Source organism: Salvelinus sp. IW2-2015, unplaced genomic scaffold (genome assembly GCF_002910315.2).
Source record: "Salvelinus sp. IW2-2015 unplaced genomic scaffold, ASM291031v2 Un_scaffold3166, whole genome shotgun sequence".
Lineage (NCBI taxonomy): Eukaryota > Metazoa > Chordata > Actinopteri > Salmoniformes > Salmonidae > Salvelinus > Salvelinus sp. IW2-2015.
The window spans coordinates 16,077-22,973 of NW_019944454.1; the positions used below are offsets into that span (position 1 = coordinate 16,077).

The 6,897-nt window shown below is 35.6% G+C and overlaps 1 long non-coding RNA gene across 11 annotated transcripts in view; it reads right to left on the bottom strand.

Moving 5' to 3' along the window:
* Positions 1-682: 682 nt before the first annotated feature.
* LOC139025728 (uncharacterized) overlaps positions 683-6,897 on the bottom strand; it is a 19,070-nt gene continuing 12,855 nt past the window's right edge. For 2 of the 11 annotated variants that reach the window (XR_011477343.1, XR_011477334.1), the window contains 2 exons: positions 4,324-4,389; positions 2,488-2,508 (listed from right to left, as the gene is read on the bottom strand). This is a non-coding gene — a long non-coding RNA (uncharacterized lncRNA). Of the gene's footprint in view, positions 741-2,487; positions 2,509-3,123; positions 3,138-3,419; positions 3,455-4,323; positions 4,390-4,682; positions 4,706-6,897 lie in introns of those variants that run through there. The other 9 variants (XR_011477338.1, XR_011477341.1, XR_011477342.1 and 6 more) reach the window with 7 other exon arrangements.

A 6,897-nucleotide genomic window follows, 5' to 3' on the forward strand; every position in this document is an offset into this window, starting at 1 on the left:
TCGTGGTGGCCCCAAACGCCCTTTAAGACACTTGTTGTTTCCTTTATTTATGCTGTTACCTGTATATTGTAATAATCTAATGAACATTACAATGTTCCTGTCCTACCTTGACTTTTTTTTTTTCCTTTGAATCCTTTCACCTGTGCCAATCTGCCATATTAAAAGAAATTGTGAGTGTCCTTTTTCAACTGTTCCAAAAATTGTATGGAATTATAAATGTTTAATGCACTCCACATTGTCAGCAGACTTAGTTTTAGAACAATGTAAACACTGTAAATATACAATTAGAGGGTTAATGCATTTCCCCCCCAGTATAACTTTCACCTTTCAGATTAATTCTTTACCAGCTGCTCTCTGTCGCAGTAGGAAAAAAGTCTTCACTGTGTTTTCTGCCCCTAACGAAGCACATTTAGGTAGTATTAAAAGAATCAGGTTACTTACATTATCAAAGTTATATTATATTCATATCGATAGTATATAATGAGTGAACATTACCTTCAATTAGTTTTTTTGTCTGGTTGTAATGGAAAGGGTGAAAGTTTATTGTAAAAAAGGTGAATGTGGGAACAGGGACAGTCAAATCCTATCGCGAATATGTCAACATATCAATCAAAAATATATAGCGAAAGGAAATATACTTTGTTCCCTATTACTTTACCTTCCAGATTCACATTCATTTCATTTCTGCTCTCTGTTCAGTAGGTGGCAGCCACTGGTGTTTTCTGCCCCTAACGGAGCACCTTCAGGTAATTTTGAAAATTCATCAGGTTACTGCATTATAACAATAATATTATGATATCAATACAGTATCATCATGAGTCGAAACATTACATTCAATTCGTTTTTTTATCTTCTGTTGAATGGAAAAGCGTGAATGTGATGCGGACAGGGTCAAATCCCAAATGTGATTATGACAAATGATCATCAAATTATTATCAATTAACTTGCTTATGGCTGGGTGGCAGATTGAGTAGCTTGGATGGATAAGGTGCCAGAGTAAACTGCCTGCTACTCAGGCCCAAGAAGCTAAGAGATGCATTATTATTAGTAGATGTGGATAGAACACACTCTGAAGTTTTTAAAACTGTTTGAAATGATGTCTGGTGCGTATAAACAGAAACTCATATGGCAGGCCAAAAACCTGATGGAAAAAAAGCCAACCAGGAAGGTGGGAAATCTGAGGTTTGGTAGTTTTTCAAACTCTTTGCCTATTCCAGATACAGTGGTAACATTTGGTCCGATTGCACTTCCTAAGGCTTCCGCCTAGATGTCAAACAGTCTTAAACTTGTTTGAGGCTTTACTGTGAAGTGGGGTAATGAGAGCTGATTGAGTCAGGTGTCTGGAGTGTATGAGCTATTCAGGCTGTGAGAGGTAGCTGCGTTCCATCGCCATTCTAAAGACAAAAGATTTCTCCGGTTGAAACATTATTGAATGATTTATGTTAAAAAACATCCTAACGATTGATTCTATATATCGTTTACATGTTTCGCTACCGAACTGTAATGGAAATTTTTGACTTTTCGTCTTGGCCTGCGCATCGTGAATTTGGATTTGTTGAACTCAAGGCCGACACAAAAAGGAGGTTTTGGACATAAATTATGGACTTATTGGAACAAAAACAACATTTATTGTGGAACGGGATTCCTGGGATGTGAATCTGATAAAGATCATCAAAGGTAAGAGTGAATATTTATAATGGCTATTTCTTGACTTGTGTTGACTCCACCAAACATGGCGGATATCTGTATGGTTGTTTTTGTGTCTGACGCCGTACTCAGATTATTGCATTGGTGTGGCTTTTTTGGTAAAGCTTTTTGGAAATCTGACACAGCGGTTGCATTACTGGAGAAGTTATCTAAAGTTCCTATGCATAACACTTATTATTTTCTTCAACATTATAATGAGTATTTCTGTAAATCATGTTGGCTCTCTGCAAACTCACCAGACTGTTTTGGAGCCAAAACACTTATGAACGTAACCCGCCAATGTAGACTGAGATTTTTGGATATAAATATGAACTTCATCGAACAAACAACATACATGTATTGTGTAACATGAAGTTCTATGGAGTGTCATCTGATGAAGATCATCCAAAGTTAGTGATTAATTGTATCTCTATTTCTGCTTTGTGTGAACTCCTCTTTTGGCTGAAAAATGTTTGTGTTTTTCTGGACTAGGTACTGACCTAACATAATCGTGGTGAGTGGCTTTCGTCGTAAAGCCTTTTTGAAATCGGACCACTGTGGTGGGTAATATCCAACAAGTTTTATCTTTAAAAAGGGTGTAAAATACTGTATGTTTGAGGAATTTTTAATGATGAGAATTTCTGTTTGAATTTGGCGCCCTGCTCTTCACTGGCTGTTTCATATCGATCCCGTAGCGGGATCTAACCATAAGAAGTTTTAAGAGGTATACATTTTTTATTCGGGTTTATAAATACCTTCCAGATTTAATTCTTTTTCAAGCTGCTTTGCAGTATGGGGGGGTCAGCACTGTGTTTTCTGCACCTAAGAGCACCTTTAGGTAATATTGAAATTCATCAGGTACTATCATATCAAAAGTTATATCATATACAGTATATCATGAGTGAACATTACATTCAATTAGGTCTATTGTCTCTGTTGAATGAAAAGGTGAACGTTATTGGTAAAAGGTGAATGTGGAACTGGACAGTCAAATCTATTGCAATTATGTCAAATATCATCAAAACTATACCATTAAAGGGTAAATTATTTGTTATCTATTACTTTTACCTTTCAGATTCCAAGTCTTTTCCAATCTGATTCTGTTCGGAAGGTCTCGGCACTGTGTTTTCTCCCCCAACGAGCCCTTTTAGGTAATATTGAAATTATCAGGTTACTACATTATCAAGGTTATATCATATACAGTATATCATCGATGAACATTACATCAATTAGGTCTTTTGTCTCTGTTGAATGGAAAAGGTGAACGTTATTATTGTAAAAGGTGAATGTGGAACTCGGACAGTCAAATTCCTATTGCAATTATGTCAAATATCATCAAAATATACTCACATTAAAGGGTATATATTTGTTTATCCTATTACTTTACTTTCAGAGTCAGGTCTTTCTCATCTGATCTCTGTTCGGAACGTCTCGCACTGTGTTTTCTGCCCCTAACGGAGCAATTTAGTAATATAAAAATGAATCAGCTAATACAGTATCATAAGTTTTTATATACAGTATATCATGAAGTGAAATTACATTCAATTATTTTTTTTCTCTGTTGATGGAAAAGGTGAAAAGTTATTGTAAAAAGGTGAATGTGGAACTGGGCTACATCCAATTATGATAAATGATCATCAAATTATACAATTAGAAGGTAATACATGTTTCTATTCTTTAACTATACCTTCCAGATTTCAATGCTTTTTCAGCTTGCTTTCTTGTATGGAGAGGGGTTCAGCACTGTGTTTTCGCCCTAACGGAGCACCTTTGGTAATATTGAAATTCATCAGGTTACTACATTATCAAATTATATCATATGACAAGTATATCAGAGTGAACATTAATTCAATTAGGTCTTTTGTCTCTGTTGAATGAAAAGGTGAACGTTATTGTAAAAAGGTGAATGTGGAAGCTGGGACAGTCAAATCCTTTGGCAATTATGTCAAATATCATCAAAATATACCATTAAAGGGTCATATATTTGTTATATCCTATTACTTTACCTTCAGATTCAAGCTTTCCATCTGATCTCATGTTCGAAGTCTCGCACTGTGTTTTCTGCCCTAACGGAGCACATTTTAGGTAATTATAAAAATGAATCAGCTTAATACAGTATCAACGTATATTATATACAGTATACATGAGTAACATACATTCATTACTTTTTTGTCTCTGTTGAATGGAAAAGGTGAAAAGTTATGTAAAAAGGTGAATGGGAACTGGGACATACAAATCCAATTATCGCCACTAAATGATCATCAAATTATACAATTAAGAAGGTAATAGCTATGGTATATCTCTTTAAGCTAGACCTTCCAGATTCCCATGCTTTTTCAGCTGCTTTCTGTATGGGAGGTCAGCACTGTGTTTTCTCGCCGTAACGGAGCACTTTAGGCTATATAATTTGAAATTCACAGCGTACTACATTATCAAATTATATCATATACAGTAATTCATGAAGTGAACATTTACATTCAATTAGTGTCTTTTGTCTTGTTGAATGGAAAACGGTGAACGTTTATTGTACAAATGAATGTGAACTGGGACAGTCAAATCCTATTGCAATTAAATGGTCAAATATCATCAAAAATATACCATTAAAGGGTAATATATCTTTTATCCTAATTACTTTACCTTTCAGATTCAAGTCTTTTCCATCTGATCTCTGTCGGAACGGTCTCGGCACTGTGTTTCTTGCCCCTAACGGAGCACATTTAGGTAATATAAAAATGAATCAGACTTAATACAGTAATCAAAAGTTATATGTATAACAGTATATCATGAGTGAACATTACATTCAATTACTTTTTTTTCTTCGTTGAATGGAAAGGTGAAAGTTATTGTAAAAAAGGTGAATGTGGACTGGGACATACAAAACAATTATGATAAATGATTCATCAAATTATACAAGTTAAGAATGGTTAATACATGTTATATTCGTTTAACTAATACCTTCCCAGATCAATGCTTTTCAGCTTGCTTTCTGTATGGAAGGTCAGCACTGTGTTTTCTGCCCCTAACCGGAGCACCTTTAGGTAATATTGAAAGTTCATCAGGTTACTTCTTATCAAAAGGTATATATCATATACAGTTTATATCATGAGTGAAACATTACATTCAATTAGGTCTATTGTCTTCTGTTGAATGGAAAAGGTGAACGTTATTGTAAAAAGGTGAATGTGGAACTGGGACAGTCAAATCCTTATTGCGATTGTGGTCAAATATCATCAAAATATACATTAAAGGGTTCATAGATTTGTGTATCCTATTATTTACCTTTACAGATTCAATCTTTTCCATCTGCTCTCTGTTTCGGTAGGTCTCGGCACTGTGTTTTCTGCCCCAACGGAGCACATTTAGGTAATATAAAAATGAATCAGCTTAATACAGTAAATCAAAGTTATCCTGTCTGGCACCGGGGTTCGCTAGCGAACTCCTCCACAATTCCACTGAAAGAGAGGCCGGAAATTCAAAAGATATTTTTTAGAAATATTTAACTTTCACACATTAACAAGTCCAAATACACGCAAATTGAAAGATCACATCTTTGATCCAGTCACGATGTCCGATTGGAAAGATTTTAAAATGTTTTACAGCGAAAACACCACATATATTTATGTTAGCTCACCACCAAATACAAAAAAGGACAGACATTTTTCAGAGCACAGGTAGCATGCACAAGCCAACCACACTAAACCAAGAACCAACCAAACTAACCAAGAAACAACTTCAATCAGATTGACAGGTCTTTATAAACATGTTTACAATAAAATCTATGTTTGTTCGAAAAATGTGCAATTTTGAGGTATAAATCCAGTTTGTACATTTGCAGCTACCATCACAGCTACCGTCAGAAATAGACCAGAAGCAAGCCAGAGTAATTTACAGACACCAACGTCAATACCTAAATACTCATCATAAAACTTTCTGAAAAAAATCGATGGTATGTACAGCAAATTAAAGACAAACATCTTGGTTGAATCCAGCCAATATTTCGATTTTTTAAGGTTTTACCAGCGAAAACACAATATAGCATAGATATTAGCTTTACTACAATTAGCCTACCACACTACCGATTCATTCATCCAAGGCAGTTAGCGATAGCCAATAGGCACGTTATACGATAGCGAATAAACAGCAAAAGATATATTTTCACTAACCTTCATAAACCTTCATCAGATGACAGTCCTATAACATCAGTTATAATAACTTATGTTTTTTGCTCGAAATGTGCATATGTAGAGCTGAAATCAGTGGTTATACATTGTGCTAACGTAGCATCTTTTTCCCAGAACTGTGCGGATAATTTTTATGACACTCACTATTCCGACAAATACTGATTCATAAACGTTACTAGAAAATACATGTTGTATAGAATGGATAGGATACACTAGTTCTTAATGCAATCGGCCGTGTTAGAATTCTAAAAATAACTTCATTACGAGCAAAATCCAGCTTAGTTATAGCGAGAGATACCCAAATCTGGCGGCAACGACCATTTCACCATGTTTGACAGATATTGAAATAGCAGTCATAAACCAATGGGTCCTACTTTTTGACGATGCTTCCATCAGGAATTTGTACAAGGGGTCCTTGGTCCAGAAACAATGTTGTTTGGTTTTAGGAAATGTCCTCTTCTCCAGTCAAATTAGCACGGAAAGCTAGCAAAGTAGCGCCGAAGCTCTCCTCCTGAACAAAGGCACACCCCGCAACACGCCTAACGTCCGACTAAATTTCAATAATCTCATAAAACAATATTCAGAAAACATACTTTACGGATGATATTTGTCACAAGTATCAATAAAATCAAAGCCGGAGAATATAGTCGTCTATAACGACAGCTTTTCAGAAGGCAAAACCAAGGTCCCTTCACACGCTCTCCAGAAAACAGGAAACTGGTGACACCGTCATGCAAGAGCTTTTATTCGACCCCAGATCAAGTTATACACTCCTATTTCTTTCTCTCATTCTGCCTTCGACATTAGTGGAGAAGTATGAAGTGCAAGTATACTAGTAAACTATCAAGGGACATTTAAAGGCAGGGCCTTCAACAGAGCATCGATTTCAGATATTTCCACTTTCCTGTCAGCGAAGTTTGCTGCAAAAATGAGTTCTGTTTTACCTCCACCAGATATAATTCACACGGGTTTAACACTAAGAGACGTGTTTTCTATTCCAATAGTAATAATATATGCATATTGTAACGAG